The sequence below is a fragment of the Moschus berezovskii genome, chromosome 10 (assembly GCF_049115385.1).
Source record: "Moschus berezovskii isolate FMDL1 chromosome 10, NW_MosBer_1.0, whole genome shotgun sequence".
In the NCBI taxonomy this organism is placed as follows: domain Eukaryota; kingdom Metazoa; phylum Chordata; class Mammalia; order Artiodactyla; family Moschidae; genus Moschus; species Moschus berezovskii.
In genome coordinates this window covers 60,068,757-60,087,799 of record NC_142469.1, presented here as the reverse complement: position 1 = coordinate 60,087,799, position 19,043 = coordinate 60,068,757, and positions in this window count along the sequence as shown.

The window sequence follows — 19,043 nt, the reverse complement described above, 5'->3', positions numbered from 1 at the left end:
GCTTTTTTTGCATTTCTTTTCCATGGGAATGGTCTTGGTCCCTGTCTCCTGTACAATGTCACAAACCTCCGTCCATAGTTCGTTAGGCACTCTATCTATCAGAGCTAGTCCCTTAAATCTATTTCTCACTTCCACTGTATAATCGTAAGGGATTTGAATTAGGTCCTATCTGAATGGTCTAGTGGTTTTCCCTACTTTCTTCAATTTAAGTCTGAATTTGGCAATAGGAGTTCATGATCTGAGCCACAGTCAGCTCCTGGTCTTGTTTTTGCTAACTGTATACAGCTTCTCCATCTTTGGCTGCAAAGAATATAATCAGTCTGATTTTGGTGTTGACCATCTGGTGATGTCCATGTGTAGAGTTTTCTCTTGTGTTGTTTGTTGAAAGAGGGTGTTTGCCATGACCAGTGCGTTCTCTTGGCAAAACTCTATTAGCCTTTGCCCTGCTTCATTTCGTGCTCCAAGGCCAAATTTGCCTGTTACTCCAGGTGTTTCTTGACTTCCTACTTTTGCATTCCAGTCCCCTATAATGAAAAGGACATCTTTTTTGGGTGTTAGTTCTTGTAGGTCTTCATAGAACCATTCGATTTTGGCTTCTTCAGCATTACTGGTTGGGGCATAAACTTGGATTACTGTAATATTGAATGGTTTGCCTTGGAAACGAACAGAGATCATTCTGTCGTTTTTGAGATTGCATCCAAGTACTGCATTTCAGACTCTTGTTGACCATGATGGCTACTCCATTTCTTCTAAGGGATCCCTGCCCACAGTAGTAGATATAATGGTCATCTGAGTTAAATTCACCCATTCCAGTCCATCTTAGTTCACTGATTCCTAGAATGTATATGTTCACTCTTGCCATCTCCTATTTGACCATTTCCAATTTGCCTTGATTCATGGACCTAACATTCCAGTTTCCTATGCAATATTGCTCTTTACAGCATCAGACCTTGCTTCTATCTCCAGTCACTTCCACAGCTGGGTATTTTTTTTGCTTTAGCTCCATCCCTTCATTCCTTCTAGAGTTGTTTCTCCACTCATCTCCAGTAGCATACTGGGCACCTAAAGATATAAATTCAAACATAAATCACAAGCAAATCATTAAAGTATGTAACATTTTGAACAAAAATATATTATCAAAATCCTTAATTGGAACATCGACATGAAAGATAATTGTATGCATTATAAATAGAACAGATTCACCTCATGAGTTTTACCCATCCTTTTGCTATGCCTTTATTTGGAACATCTCTTAGATTAATACAAATGTGAGGTAACACATGTGGTGCTGATATCTTCTGATGCAAATAGTTGGGAATATTGTGTGCAGTACAATCTGACTATGGAGACTGGCATGAAGCACCTGGTATAGTCAGCATTTAAGATTTATTCATATAAATAAATTTATATATATTAAGATTTATTAATAATTATTAATTATTATTTTTATAATAAATAACACTTAATAAATAATAAAATATATTTAAGATTTATTAATAATTAATAATAGATATATTAATCTTAATATTTAAAATATGTTTATATGCACATGACTTCTAACATTATGTAGAGAAGTACATAAGATAGTAAATGAATTGTGTTTGCTAATCTTGTCTTGATCAACAGAATATCTATGGGTAAGTCATTAACCGTACTGGGTCGATAGGTACTCTCTGATCTTTCCAGCTCTAATACCTACTTACTTCAATTTTGATAGATTGTGATACTTATCACTGTGCATTTAAAATAACTCAGAAACTTACAGTAGAAATAATTTTTAAGTTATTGAAATATACCAAAAATTAAATGTGTCCAAATTAAATCTAAATTAGTATCATGTTGTCACCTATCAATGATGATTTCTTCTAAATTAAAAAGCAACACAAAGAGTCAGTCTGTCATATTCTACTGAACTTCAGAACAGAAGATGATGTATTAATTTTCTAAAAAGTACAAAAGGTAACACGAGAAGTGGTGAGTTTTGGTTTTGGGCAAGTCACTTTAACATCTCCAAGCTTCAAACCTTAAAAATGGAGAAAAGACACTTACCTCAGAGTACTATCCTGGGGGTTAAATGAGAAATGTACATAATGATGATTATTAAACTACAGATATTTTTACAAATGTAAGATAATATTATGCATTAGCTATATTATATAACAGTTTTGTACATCTTGGGGCTTCCCTTGTGGCTCAGCTGGTAAAAAATCCACCTGCAATGTGGGAGACCTGAGTTTTATCCCTGGGTTGGGAAGATCCCCTGGAGAAGGGAAAGGCTACCCCTGGAGAAGGGAAAGGCTACCTACTCAACTGAGCGACTTTCACTCACTTTGTACATCTTTGTTAGCGATAATACCTGAGGGTCTCCAGATAATGTCATCAAAACTGAAATTATGTTTTGAAATTTATAATACAAAATTTCAGATTAAAGCTGTCATCAATTCAAAACACCCAGATGGTTTGGTAGGCTCACATGGGACAAATTCCCTATCCGAAGCTTAACAATATCCTAGCTTTTGATAGTGTAGATTTGTAAATAATTTATATATTTGAGAGAGGTCATTATATAAGAAATACTTCATCATCTTCCAAATTTGTCCCTATTTCATTACTTGATTTTATTACTATATTTTATTATTTGGTTTTGATTTTACCTTATATATGTTACAACTATTCAAAATAATGCACTCAGCTAGATGCTACAATGGCAGCAAGGTAACAGAAAATAGGAACATAAAGATACAGCATAGGCAATGGCCTCCACAGACTTTATTTTCAGGGGGAAGATAGATATTCCAAATCAAACAAATGAAGTAAATGGATTTTAGAGAAAATGTTGAGTATGGCCAGAATACAGAAATAACTGAACTCAAAATCTAAAGTCAGAAAATGTTATCCTGTCACCTCATTTAAACTTGGGGCATGGTAGCACGACTGAAGCGACTTAGCAGCAGCAGCAGCAGCAAGGTTCAGGACAGGCTAGCCCTCTTAAGCCAGGAGGTTTGAGCACAAGATGAACAGAGGCGATTATGCCAGGACTTGAATAAGATAAGGCAGAACAGGAACATTAGCTGTGGAAGTTTGAACTGTTAGGATAGGAACTCCAGCTAACTAAAAGAAGGACTAATGATTAGAAACACAGTGTTCAAGTAGGAAATACAGACATGTTTGGGAAGGAAATGCATCAGTAACAAGTACGAGGTTATGGAACAAAGTGGCAGAAATTCAATAAATGGTCAAAATAAAGGTTAAAAAACGTCCAAGGATTTTGGGTTAAAAAATAAGAGGTTAGAATATATTCATTAATTAGTTCTTTATCCATTAAACATTTACAGATAATCCAATAAACCAAAACTTGAGGAAACACGGATAAAAATAAACAAGTCTTGCTACAGAAGAATTTATTCTATAAATGTTTATTGAAATTTATTCCCAGGGCTGTGGTACCCATGTGTTAGACTAAATGGTAGGCATGATATTTACCCCTTGGAGTTTATATCTTAATGGCAGCAAACAAATAAATGGAAATAAGATGAAGAAAAACATAATTCAAGGAGACACATGCACCCCAATGTTCACTGCAGCTCTGTTTACGATAGTCAGGACATGGAAGCAACCTAAATGCCCTTCAGTGGAGGAATGAATAAAGATTTGGTACATATATACCATGGAATATTACTCAGTCATAAAAAGAATAAAATAATGTCATTTGCAACAACATGGATGGACCTAGAGATTGTTGTACTGAATGAAGTAAGTCAGACACAGACAGACAAATATCATAAGATATCACTTAGATGTAGAATCTAAAAAATGATACAATAAACTTTTTTTAGAAAACAGAAGTAGAGTGACAGATGTAGAAAACAAACTTATGGTTACCAAGGGATAAGGGTGGAGGATAAATTGGGAGATTGGGGCTGATCTATATTTGTTGTTGTTTAGTTGGTAAATCATGTGAACCCATGGACTGTAGCCTGCCAGGCTTCTTTGTCTATTGGATTTCCCAGGCAAGAATACTGGAGTGAGTTGTCATCTTCTTCTCCAGGGGATCTTCCTGACCCAGGGTAGAACCCATGTCTCTGCAGTAGATGGTGGATTCTTTACCAATGAGTCACCAGGGAAGCCCTTGATATATATACACCACAATATATAAAATAGATAACTGAGTAGAACCTGCTGTATATCACAGGGAACTCTACTCAATACTCTGAAACAGCCTATATGGGAAAAAAATCTAAAAAAACAAAACATACACATATGTATATGTAAAACTAATTCACTTTGCTGTACATCTAAAATTAACACAACATTGTAAATCAACTATACTCCAATAAAAATTTATTAAAAAAGAAAAAGCATATGTGAACTGCCACAAGAAGCAGAAGCATTTAGATCTTAGAGAAAATAAAATGCAGGTGTTTGCCAGATATATGCAAACTATGAATATACCTAGAATATACTTGGTGGATGAGTTTCCCAGGTGACTCAGTGGTAAAAAACCCACCTGCCAATGCAGGAAATGCTGTTTCTGTCCTTGGATTGGGAAGACCCCCTGGAGAAGAAAATGGCAACCCACTCCAAGTATTCTTGCTTGGAGAATCCCATGGACAGAGGAGCTATGCAGTCCACGGAGTCACAAAGAGTCAGACACACGTGAGCAACTAAATAACTAGAGCAACACACCTGGTGGATAGTGTGAAAGTGTTAGTAGCTCAGTTCTGTCTGACTCTGTGACTCCATGGACCATAGCCTGCCAGGCTCCCCTGAATACTGAAGTGGGTTGCCATTCCCTTCTCCAGGGGATCTTCCTGACCCAAAGATCAAACCCAGATCCCCTGCATTGCAGGCAGATTCTTTACCAGCTGAGCCATCAGGGAAGCCCTGGTGCATAGTGTGACCTCAATATATATTTATTGAATAATGAAGTAAATAGATTATTAATGAATGAAACAGTATACAGACAGGTGGAATGATAATGAAAAGGGTTAAAAAGGAAGGGGTATATCTACATATATTGCAGCAAATATCATGAATACGATGATCAAAACTTTAAGATTTTCTGAAATAGCTTGTCCTGTAGTTCCCCAAAGACACTCTTGCTTGCCAGGCACATATTGATGATTTGCTTTAAAATTTTGATCCTTTTAAGCATAGTGAGCGGATAAGGCAATGGCACCCCACTCCAGTACTCTTGCCTGGAAAATCCCATGGATGGAGGAGCCAGGAAGGCTGCAGTCCATGGGGTCACTGAGGGTCAGACACAACTGAGCGACTTCACTTTCACTTTTCACTTTCATGCATTGGAGAAGGAAATGGCAACCCACTCCAGTGTTCTTGCCTGGAGAATCCCAGGGACGGGGGAGCCTGGTGGGCTTCCGTCTATGGGGTCACACAGAGCCGGACACGACTGAAGTGACTTAGCAAGCAAGCAAGCATAGTGAGAAGAAAAGTGAGGTTTGATGCCAAGGCAAGCTTCTGAGGCAGAATTCCTCTGAAGCAGGGGCCATTTGATCTCAGAAGACTGGTGTGAGCTTGTAGTTGGAGACACGTGGGGGTCCTTGAGGGTCAGAAGGCAGGGGTCAGTGAGGTTATAACTAAAGGATTCATTGCTGGCTTGCCAGCTACCTAACTCCTCCTTCCCCACCCCACCCCCTGACGATTACACCTCAAATACTCATAAGTTGTCTGGGAGTTTAAAGACAGAACTACCGCAAAAATGATTTTTCAATTCTTTCTCCACTATCCAATGCATAAAATAATGACTCAGAAAAATGAGCTTAGTACCTTCAGTAACATTCATCAAGAAGAGCCCAAGGCTTTACCCAGAATTCTTTACAATTTCTTGCATCATTTGTTCATAGTTTAATTAGATTAGCAAGCAAATTATTGTCAATTACACAGTTTCTGACAAAAGTAATCGCATACATAGACACTATCTTGAGATGAGTTCTTTCTGCAATAGATAATTTTCTTTCTCCCACAACTCACTCCTATAGTATTTTCAAAATTAAAATCCCACACACTAAGCTGCACCACAGTAATGCACCAAATGTCATTTGCTGCTTCTTCTCACATTTAATTTAATTTTTAATGTCTACAGTTGAAATTACTCTGTAAATTTGAACTAATATTACAGAAATTAATGTTTTTGCCTGAATCTGTGATACACAATAGTGGAGAGAGGAATTATAAACAATATTTGATTAAAATATCAGAGATTTTGATCTTCTGAATAACCTCACGACATTTATCCCACAGTTATAAAAAATAAAAATCTGGTATTACAATGGGAGCCTATTTTGGTTTATCTTAATATCTCATAAACATTGGAATATTTAGCAATTAGAAGTATGTGCATGTGTGCTAAGTCACTTCTGTCGTGTCTGAATCTTTGCAACCCTATGGACTACTACCTGCCAGGGTTCTCTGTCCATGGGATTCTCCAGGCAAGAATACTGAAGTGGGTTGCCATGCCTGCCTCCAGGGGATCTTCCTGACCCAGGGATCAAACCCAAGTCTCTTGTATCTCCTGCATTAGCAGGTGGGTTCTTTAACATTAATGCCACCTGGGAAATCCCAATTAGAAGTACAGCTTAACATAAAGACTTGCCATAACAAACTTGGGGGAAAAAATCTATTAACAGTTGTAACTATGCTTTTCATTTAATCTTAGACCAAGTCAGTAATTAGAATATATACATAATTGAGAATTTATAAATCGTCACTATATTTTCTATAGCTATACTAATTCAGTTCAGTTCAGTCGCTCAGTCGTGTCCGACTCTCCGCGACCCCATGAATCACAGCACGCCAGGCCTCCCTGTCCATCACCAACTCCCGGAGTTCACTCAAACTCATGTCCACAGAGTCGGTGATGCCATCCAGCCATCTCATTCTCCGTCGTCCCCTTCTCCTCCCGCCCCCAACCTTTCCCAGCATCAGAGTCTTTTCCAGTGAGTCAACTCTTCGCATGAGGTGGCCAAAGTATTGCAGTTTCAGCTTTAGCATCAGTCCCTCCAATGAACATCCAGGATTGATCTCCTTTAGAATGGACTGGTTGGATCTCCTTGCAGTATAAGGGACTCTCAAGAGTCTTCTCCAACACCACAGTTCAAAAGCATCGATTCTTCGGCGATCAGCCTTCTTCACAGTCCAACTCTCACATCCATACATGACCACGGGAAAAACCATAGCCTTGACTAGACGGACCTTGGTTGGCAAAGTAATGTCTCTGCTTTTTAATATACTATCAAGGTTGGTCATAACTTTCCTTCCAAGGAGCAAGCGTCTTTTAATTTCATGGCTGCAATCAGCATCTGCAGTGATTTTGGAGCCCAAAAAAACAAAGTCTGACACCGTTTCCACTGTTTTTCCATCTATTTCCCATGAAGTGATGGGACCAGATGCCATGATCTTTGTTTTCTGAATGTTGAGCTGCAAGCCAACCTTTTCACTCTCCTTTTTCACTTTCATCAAGAGGCTTTTGAGTTCCTCTTCACTTTCTGCCATAAGGGTAGTGTCATCTGCATATCTGAGGTTATTGATATTTCTCCTGGCAATCTTGATTCCAGCTTGTGCTTCTTCCAGCCCAGCGTTCCTCATGATATACTCTGCATATAAGTTAAATAAGCAAGGTGACAATATACAGCCAGACGCGAGAGAAGCCGGCCCCTGGGCGCAGACGCGAGAGACTCCTGTGGCGCAGATGCGAGAGACTTTGGCCACACAAAGAGGCGCGGCTGTGAGGAGCTACCCCACGCCTGAGGCCAGGGACGGCATCAGAGAGGAGCTACCCCACGTCCAATAGGCGGTGGCAGCGTGGGCGCAGGAGGGCCGAGAGGAGCTACTCCACGTTCAAGGTCAGGAGGGGTGGCCTTGAGGAGATACCCCTCATCCAAGGTAAGGTGCAGCGGCTACGCTTTCTTGGAGCAGCTGTGAAGATATATCCCATGCCCAAGGTAAGAGAAACCCAAATAAGACAGTAGGTATTGCGAGGGGGCATCAGAGGGCAGACACACTGAAATCATAATCACAGGAAGCTGGTCTATCTGATCACACGGACCACAGCTGAATGTGGTCCACTGGAGAAGGGAATGGCAAACCACTTCAGTATACTTGCCTTGAGAACCCCATGAACAGTATCAAAAGGCAAAATGATAGGATACTGAATGAGGAATTCCCCAGGTCGGTAGGTGCCCAGTATGCTACTGGAGATCAGTGGACAAATAACTCTAGAAGGAATGAAGGGATGGAGCCAAAGCAAAACCAATACCCAGTTGTGTATGTGACCGATGATAGAAGCAAGGACTGGTGCTGTAAAGAGCAATATTGCATAGGAACCTGGAATGTTAGGTCCATGAATCAAGGCAAATTGGAAGTGGTCAAACAGGAGATGGCAAGAGTGAACATAGACATTCTAGGAATCAGTGAATTAAAGTGGACTGGAATGGGTGAATTTAACTCAGATGACCATTATATCTACTACTGTGGGCAGGAATCCCTTAGAAGAAATGGAGTAGCCATCATGGTCAACAAAAGGGTCCGAAATGCAGTAGTTGGATGCAATCTTAAAAACGACAGAATGATCTCTGTTCGTTTCCAAGGCAAACCATTCAATATTACAGTAATCCAGGCCTATGCCCCAACCAGTAACGCTGAAGAAGCTGAAGTTGAATGGGTCTATGAAGACCTACAAGACCTTTTAGAACTAACACCCAAAATAGATGTCCTTTTCCTTATAGGGGACTGGAATGCAAAAGTAGGAAGTCAAGAAACACCTGGAGTAACAGGCAGATTTGGCCTTGGAGCACGGAATGAAGCAGGGCAAAGGCTAATAGAGTTTTGCCAAGAGAACACACTGGTCATAGCAAACACCCTCTTCCAACACATGGAGAAGACTCTACACATGGACATCACCAGATGGGCAACACTGAAATCAGATTGATTATATACTTTGCAGCCAAAGATGGAGAAGCTCTATACAGTTAGCAAAAACAAGACCAGGAGCTGACTGTGGCTCAGATCATGAACTCCTATTGCCAAATTCAGACTTAAATTGAAGAAAGTAGGGAAAACCACTAGACCATTCAGATATGACCTAAACCAAATTCCTTATGATTATACAGTGGAAGTGAGAAATAGATTTAAGGGTCTAGATCTGATAGATAGAGTTCCTGATGAACTCTGGACGGAGGTTTGTGACATTGTACAGGAGACAGGGACCAAGACATCCCCATGGAAAAGCAATGAAAAAAAGCAAAATGGCTGTCTGAGGAGGCCTTACAAATAGCTGTGAAAAGAATAGAAGCAAAAAGCAAAGGAGATAAGGAAAGATATAACCATCTGAATGCAGAGTTCCAAAGAATAGCAAGGAGAGATAAGAAAGCCTTCCTCAGTGATCAATGCAAAGAAATAGAGGAAAACAACAGAATAGGAAAAACAAGAGATCTCTTCAAGAAAATTAGAGATGCCAAGGGAACATTTCATGCAAAGATGGGCTCAATAAAGGACAGAAATGGTATGGACCTAACAGAAGCAGAAGATATTAAGAAGAGGTGGCAAGAATACACAGAAGAACTGTACAAAAAATATCTTCACGACCAAGATAGTCACGATAACGTAATCACTGACCTAGAGCCAGACATCTTGGAACGTGAAGTCAAGTGGGCCTTAGAAAGCATCACTACGAACAAAGCTAGTGAAGGTGATGGAATTCCAATTGAGCTATTTCAGATCCTGAGAGATGATGCTGTGAAAGTGCTGCACTAAATATGCCAGCTAATTTGAAAAACTCAGCAGTGGCCACAGGACTGGAAAAGGTCAGTCTTCATTACAATCCCAAAGAAAGGCAATGCCAAAGAATGCTCAAACTACCGCACAATTGCACTCATCTCACACGCTAGTAAAGTCATGCTCAAAATTCTCCAAGCCTGGCTTTAGCACTATGTGAACCGTGAACTTCCAGATGTTCAAGCGTGTTTTAGAAAAGGCAGAGGCACCAGAGATCAAATTGCCAACATTCGCTTGATCATGGAGAAAGCAAGAGAGTTCCAGAAAAACATCTATTTCTGCCTCATTGACTATGCCAAAGCCTTTGACTGTGTGGATCACAATAAACTGTGGAACATTCTGAAAGAGATGGGAATCCCAGACCACCTGACCTGCCTCTTGAGAAACCTGTATGCAGGTCAGGAAGCAACAGTCAGAACTGTACATGGAACAATAGACTGGTTCCAAATAGGAAAAGGAGTACATCAAGCTGAATGTTTAGGACCCATAATTGTAGTGCCAGAGGCTAGTTCATCGTAATCTGGTGAATGGCTTTGATTCTGGCAATGCAGCAAAACCTCCTATAGAACAATGCTTTTCAGGCTTCAGGTTAAATAGGCAGAGTGACAATATAAAGCCTTGACAACTCCTTTCTCAATTTTGATCCAGTCCATTTTTCTATGTCCAGTTCTATCTGTTGATTCTTAACTTGCATATAGGTTTCTCAGAAGAGAGTAATGTGGTCTGATATTTCTAATTTCTTAAGAACTTTCCACAGTGTGTTGTGATCCACACAGGAAAAGGCTTTAAACTAGCCAATGAAGCAGAAGTAGATGCTTTTTTCTGGAATTCCCTTGCTTTTTCTATGATTCAGTGGATGTTGGCAATTTGATCTCTGGTTATCACTGTGCTTATTTAACATATATGCAGGGAACATCATGAGAAATGATGGGTTGGATGAATCACAGGCCGGAATCAAGACTGATAGGAGAAATAACAATCTCAAATATGCAGAAGATCCATTCTAATGGCAGAAAATGAAGAGGACCTAAAGAGCCTCTTGATAAGTGTGAAAGAGGAGAGTGAAAAAACCTGGCTTAAAACTCAGCATTCAAAAAAACTAAGAGCATGGCATCCATTCTCATCACTTCATGGCAAATAGATGGGGGAAAAGTACAAACTGGCAGATTTTATTTTCTCCAAATAAAATTTGACTCCAAAATCATTGCTGATGGTGACTTTACCCATGAAATTAAAAGACGCTTGCTCCTTGGAAGAAAAGCTATAACAAACTTAGCAGAGACATCACTTTGCCAACAAAGGTCTGTATAGTCAAAGCTATGATTTTTTCAGTAGTCATGTAGGGATATGAGAGCTGGACCATAAAGAAGGCCGAGTGCCTTGGACTGTGGTGTTGAAGAAGACTTTTGAGAGTCCACTGGACAGCAAGGAGATCAAACCAGTAAATCCTAAAGGAAATCAGTCTTGAATATTCATTGGAAGTTGAAGCTCCAATACTTTGGCCACCTGATGGAAAGAGCCAACTCATTGGAAAAGACCCTGATGCTGGGAAAAATTGAGGGCAGGAGAAGGTAACAGAGGATGAGATGGTTGGATGGCATCACTGACTCAATGGACATGAGTTTGAGCAACTCTGGGAGACAGTGAAGCCAGGTGTGCTGCAGTCTTCTGGATAGCAAGGAGTCAGATAGGACTTAGCAACTGAACAGACTTCATATGGATATCAGTAACCAAATTTTTTTCAAATCATGAACTTTAGTGGATGTGGCAAAATCTAAGATCCTGCATTTCTCAGAATTCTACTGGTCTGGAGGCCATGTATTGAAAGCATTTTTTTAAAACAATAGAATTCATATTTAGAAACTTTTATACCTAACTGGTGGAGAAGGCAATGGCAAGCCACTCCAGTACTCTTGCCTGGAAAATCCCATGGATGGAGGAGCCTAGTAGGCTGCAGTCCGTGGGGTCGCTAAGGGTCGGACACGACTGAGCGACTTCACTTTCGCTTTTCACTTTCACACATTGGAGAAGGAAATGGCAACCCACTCCAGTGTTCTTGCCTGGAGAATCCCAGGGACAGGGGAGCCTGGTGGGCTTCCATCTATGGGGTCACACAGAGTCGGACACGACTGAAGTGACTTAGCAGCAGCATACCTAACTGGAAATCCTTGGGAGTCCAATTGGTTAGTACTCAGAGCTTTTAGTGTCATGGCCCGAGTTCAATCCCTGGTTGAGGTCATCCTGCAAACCAAAAAGCATGACCAAAAAAAAAAAAATTAATATACAATAGATACAAATCAGTGTCTTTTTACTGAAGGCCTAAGAGTTTGGGCTAGTATCTGTGTTTTCTAAAAGGTACAAATGTGTTTCTAATGCACACTTAGGAGTTAAAATCGTTTCTGTGCATTTGTTTTTCAAAGTGTTGGCAAAAGTTCTTGTATAGCTCAATTTTTATATTAAACCACATGGTATACATTTTCCTTATTCAGCAAATTCTCTGTTAAATTATTGGATAAAACAAGTCCTTTTTGAAATATGATGAACTGTGATATGATAAAATAAAATTTTAAATTCACATCTCACATAGCGTTTTTAAGTAGGACATATTTTTTAGAATTTCTTTCATTGAAGTGAAAGTCACTTTGAATGTCTTGTTTGTGAGGGGAAAAAAATGGTCTTTGAAATGAGACAGTGAAGTTTAAAGTTCTGATAATTTAGAAATCTTTAGAGGTGACCTAATTAAGTTTTAAACCATAATCACAAAATCTCCTACTTCACAAAATTTTTACAGGTTTGAAGACAGTCTTCTTGTAGGATCCCATCAGAGAGAGATTCTTTTGCTATTATAAGTTCTATCTATTTTTACCTACTAACTAAGAGGACCTTAATGTTTCCCTCAGCTTAATCAGACTTTAGACAGGCTTCTTTTTTTACCTCTGTGCCACTGATCTACCTCTTCTTAGAGAATTTATTTTAGAAAACATGTAACTGCAAATTCTGTTTCTACTCTTTTGAAATATAAATCATTCTAAAATCCTTTTGCCCATTTTACTACGCAAGACTGTCTTTCTCAAGTATCTGGAGGCCATCCTTTTGAAATGTCATCATTAAGCTTCCTTCTTCCAGTTTCTGGAAGGTCAGGAGCTTAACTTATGTGGGCACCTTGCCTCACGTTGCAACACTACCTCTTATTATACAGATATGAGAATGTTTACTGTTTCTTTGCAGGAAAGCGAATTAGCAAACATTGATGGCCTATGATTCCCCCCACCCTGTCTCTTAGAATCATCCCACCCTTATTTCAGAGGAGTTGAATTCAGACTGAATTCTGGCTCTGCCAGCCTATTGCAGTTGTCTTGAATAAAATCTTCTTTGCTCAACTTTGTCCAGTATAATTTTCCTTGTGATACCATCTTAACATTAAAGTTTCAGACTGACTTTAAGAAATGATCTGTTTCCCAGCTTTTCTAACAGAGAAATTATTTGTTCTCTAATCTCTTAGCAACCATTCAACCTAATACCCAAGAGAATCTTTCTTGTTTAATTGAATCATTGTTAAGTCTCACCAAACTGCATGTTTATAGCACCTATGCATTGAAGCTGATCAGAGGACTCTAGGTAAGTTGGGTGAGTATACACTATGCTGCTGCTGCTGTTGCTGCTAAGTCACTTCAGTCGTGTCCGACTCTGTGTGACCCCATAGACGGAAGCCCACCAGGCTCCCCCATCCCTGGGATTCTCCAGGCAAGAACACTGGAGTGGGTTGCCATTTCCTTCTCCAATGTGTGAAAGTGAAAAGTGAAAGTGAAGTCGCTCAGTCGTGTCCGACCCCTAGCGACCCCATGGACTGCAGCCCACCAGGCTCCTCCATCCATGGGATTTTCCAGGCAAGAGTACTGGAGTGGCTTGCCATTGCCTTCTATAGCACTTATTTAAATTGGGCTTTGAACTGTGAAAAGGAAAGTGGTTTTTTCAGACCTTGTGATGAGCTTTCCAATCATGAGTTCCCTTCTGGGATACAGTTAATCATAATCCTTTGTGTCAGATTTTCAGATGAGTTTGAATATGTTGTGCTCATAAAGGTCCTCCTTCGTGTTTTTATCTTTCCAACTGACATGAGGGAATAAACAAACAACAATTGGCTGACTAAGATAGGCTAACCACATTTATTTTTTTCGGCCAGTGCTTTTCCTTTGTTAATGTTTATTTTGGACTATTATACCATAAGCCCATGAGGGAAAGGACCACATCTAATCTGTTTATCATTGTAAGCAATGTCTAATACTGTGCTAATTGTACACAGACAAAACAGAGTTACAGTGGCAACATGCAAAAATCAAAATTAGAAGTACTCAGACAAAAAGTACTATGTATTTAGTATATATGAACTTTGTGAGAAGGATTTATGGGAGTTAGTTCCCCAAAGATAGCTAGAATGTTTGCTGCTTTACATTTAGAGACCAAATTCCTCATGCCTTACAGGTTATGTTCCGTTCCGTCGCTCAGTCGTGTCCGACTCTTTGCGACCCCGTGGACTGTAGCCTACCAGACTTCTCTATCCATGGGATTCTCCAGGCAAGAATACTGGAGTGGGTTACCGTTTCCTTCTCCAGGGGATCTTCCCGACCCAGGGATCGAACCCGGGTCTCCCGCATTGGAGGCAGATGCTTTAACCTCTGAGCCACCAGGAAAGCCCTTACAGGTTATAGGATTTCTAATTCTGTCCTAACAGTGATCACCAATTTTTTATGATTCTGTAAAGATGTAAGTAAAATAAAAGGTCTGTAGAATAAATTCTGTCTCCAGGATTTATATGATCACTGAATAGAAAATTATGATTTCTATTTGTTTCACTTTGTTGACTCTGTTAGAACATTCTAGTTGTTTTAGAGTGTATTCTATCCAGTGGAATCCCTTGTTCTCCTCCAGATTCCACTATTGACACGATAAATTAACACAGTAATAATCACATAGCACTTATTGAAAGAGACTATATTTTAGACACTATTTTAGACACTTAATATTTGTCAACTAATTCAATCTTTGCAGCAACCCAGTGAAGTAAGTACTATATTTAAGACTATTTTACAGATGAGAAAACTGGGCTCAGTAATATAAAATACCATTTCAAAAGCATCAGTTCAGTTCAGTTCAGTCACTCAGTCGTGTCTGACCCTTTGCAGCCCTATGAATTACAGGATTCCAGACCTCCCTGTCCATCACCAACTCCCAGAGTTCACTCAAACTCACGTACATCGAGTTGGTGATGCCATCCAGCCATCTCATCCTCTGTCGTCCCCTTCTCCTCCTGCCCCCAATCCCTCCCAGCATCAGAGTCTTTTCCAGTGAGTCAACTTGTCGCATGAGGTGGCCAAAGTATTGGAGTTTCAGCTTTAGCATCAGTCCTTCCAATGAACACCCAGGACTGATCTCCTTTAGAATGGACTAGTTGGATCTGCTTGCAGTCCAAGGGACTCTCAAGAGTCTTCTCCAACACCAAAGTTCAAAAGCATCAATTATTGGGTGCTCAGCTTTCTTCTCAGTCCAACTCTCACATCCATACATGACCACTGGAAAAGCCATAGCCTTGACTAGACAGACCTTTGTTGGTTCAAAAGTATACAACACCCAAATAACAGAGCCAAAATTCACAATTCTAATCCAGGTTTATCTAACTCTAAAATTTATTCTTTTTATCCTTTAATTTATCATGATTTAGGATATACTTTTTATCTTGTGAGAAAATGATTAAGTAATATATATAACCTTAGACAAAATCAAAGTTCGATAAAACAGGCTAACTGAGAATAATACAGGCACAGTCATTTTTACTGTCCATACTTGTAAATGATACTTTCCTAGACCTTTAAAAATATCTCCTCAAGATTATCCCCCCAAATTTCAACAATACAGCTCTTGCTGGGAGGTATTTGTATCTTATTCAATACTATGATTATTTGTAATAAAAACCAGGCTCTTTACTTATTATTTATCCTTCTTTATCTAACTTCTGTTCAGGAAACATTTAACAAGATACTACATTCAAATTATTTGACACAGTTGAGATATCTATTAAGTATTCAGAGCTTTCCAAAAGAAAGTAAAGGTTATTTCATAATGATTTACCTGTCAATTTTCTTAGATTCATTTAGCACCAGAAAAACATTTCGATTAATTTGCTGATCTTGATTTTTCTCTGCATTGTTGCACATTGAAAAAATGTCTTTTACTTCTAGATTCTTTAACACACACACTTAGAATCTGTCATTTTAGTGTGCCAGGAGGTTGTATTATGCCAATATGTTTATGGGCTAAATAAAAAATATGCAGGTATCAGAAATCAAACCTTTGAGAACCTCATTAAAATTGGCCTCCAAAGTCTGGGTTTCTCTAGTGTCACCTATTTTCCTATTCTCTAGCATTCTCTGTCAATTATCCTCTGTAACACAGCAGTCAGCTTTGAGTGTTCCCTTTTTAACTGCTACAGTGCAGCTCATCCCTGGCTGTACAATAAAATCATCCAGGGAATTTTTAAGATATACTGATGCCTGGCCTCCACCCCTAGAAGGTTGGTGACCCAAGGCATTTAACAACTTCCCAGCCACTCCAGTACTCTTGCCTAGAAAATCCCATTGACGGAGGAGCCTGGTAGGCTGCCGTCCGTGGGGTCGCTAAGGGTCGGACATGACTGAGCGACTTCACTTTCACTTTTCACTTTCACACATTGGAGAAGGAAATGGCAACCCACTCCAGTGTTCTTGCCTGGAGAATCCCAGAGACGGGGGAGCCTGGTGGGCTTCCGTCTATGGGGTCACACAGAGTTGGACACTACTGAAGTGACTTAACAGCAGCAGCAGCAGATAGATCTAAAGTGTAACCAGGACTGAGAACCTCTGGACTTCAACCTGAGCAGGTCTTTTATTTGATTTACTTATGGTCCTTACCCAGACACTTCTTTTGAAGAAAACCTTGTGTTGCCTAAAGAAATATGTTTGAGAACCACTGCGGAGTTGAATATGCCTTCCTTATGACATCATGGAAAGAACTGATCTAAGATACTTTGAAAATATGATACTAAATTCTATGTACATCCCACATTTAAGGATCTCTGAGAAAAGAAGACATGCCTTATTCACTCTCAATCCCAATTTTGTCTTTGTAAAATGGGAATTCTTTTAAAAAGGTGTCATGATGATTAAAGAAAACAATCCCATATAAAGTATCCAAAGTTTTGTGGGGATCAATAAGTATAATGCATGCTTGTCATAAACAATATTTCTATTTACTTTATTTCTATAGTTCAGGATACTAAACTAGAAAAGCTCTTTCTGTGCGTATTCTCCATTGGAAAAAAGTACACAGCTTCAACAGGCTTCCCAGGTGGTGCAGTGGTAAAGAATCTGCCTGCCAATTCAGGAGGTACAAGACATGCGGGTTCAATCCCTGAGTTGTGAAGACCCTCTGAGTAGGAAATGGCAACCCACTCCACTATTCTTGCTTGGAAAAGTTTCATGAACAGAGAAGCCTGGTGAGCAGACGTAACTGAGTGACTGAGCACACACATAGCACTCCAACATAGCCAACGTGCTGATCATTACAGCTGCCCTAGGTCCTCAGCCCCCAATAAATAGATGCCTTCCTCATCCTCCTTAGATTCTAACATCTTGTTCCAGGCAATCCACCCCTCTTCAGTGCTCTGGTCTGACAGCATGAGCTGGCATCTTCTTAAACAGATGCCCTACAATGTTTAGACAAGGAAAAAGAAAGAGGTTCAGTTTCTTTTTAAATATTATTTGATAGTAAGTTTCTGTCACAAGTGAGATTATATTTATATACTTACTCTTGGAAAATTATATTTACTGGAAAATATTTTTTTAAAAAACTTACACAAAGCTAAGATCATGTGTATGTCTTTTACAGCCTGGTATAGAGGATGTGAAAGATGAAATTGGAACACCTTGTAAAAATAACAACAACAAGTAATAAATGTTGAACATGATATAATTATGAACACCACCATTTTGAACAACCAGCAATTCAGTAATTGATTCATTTTTATTTTGTGCAATTGTATACCTAAGGGAATGTTCATCTAAATTATATCACTTCCTGAGATTTAAGTAGCTGGTAACAAAACTAACCAGTAATGCTGAAGAAGCTGAAGTTGAACTGTTCTATCAAGACCTACAAGACCTTCTAGAACAAACACCTCCAAAACATGTCCTTTTCATAGTAGGGGGCTGGAATGTAAAAATATGAAGTCAAGAAATACCTGGAGTAGCAGACAAATTTAGACTTGGAGTACAGAATGAAGCAGGGCAAATGCTAATAAAGTTTTCCCAAGAGAACACAAGGTCATAGCAAACACCCTCTTCCAACAATGCAAGAGAAGACTCCACAAGTGGACATCACCAGATGGTCAATATCGAAATCATATTGATTATATTCTTTGAAGCCAAAGATGGAGAAGCGCTATACAGTCAGCAAAAACAAGACCGGGAGCTGACTGTGGCTCAGATCAAGAACTCCTTATTGCCAAATTCAGACTTAAATAGAAGAAAGGAGGGAAAACCCCTGGATCATTCAGGTATGACCTAAATCAAATCCCTTATGATTACACAGTGAAAGTGAAAAATAGATTTAAGGGATTAGATCTGCTAGAGTTCCTGAATAACTATGGATGGAGGTTTGTGACATTGTACAGGAGGCAGGGATCAAGATAATCCCCAAGAAAAAGAAATGCAAAAAGGCAAAATGTTTGTCTGAGGAGGCCTTACAAATAGCTGTGAAAAGAAGAGAAGTGAAAGGCAAAGGAGAAAAGGATAGATATACCGATCTGAATGCAGAGTTACAAAGAATAGCAAGGAGCGATAAGAAAGCCTTCTTCAGTGATAAGTGAAGAGAAATAGAGGAAAACAAGAATGGGAAAGACTAGAGATATCTTCAAGAAAATTAGAGATACCAAGGGAACATTTTATGCAAAAATGGGCAGAATAAAGAACAGAATTGGTATGGACCTAACAGAAGCAGAAGATACCAAGGAGAGGTGGCAAGAATACACAGAAAAACTGTACAAGAAAGATCTTCACCACCCAGATAATCACAATGGTGTGATTACTCACCTAGAACCAGACATCCTGGAATATGAAGTCAAGTGGACCTTAGGAAGCATCACTATGAACAAAGCTAGTGGAGGTGATGGAATTCAGTTGAGCTATTTCAAATCCTAAAAGATTTTGCTATGAAAGTGC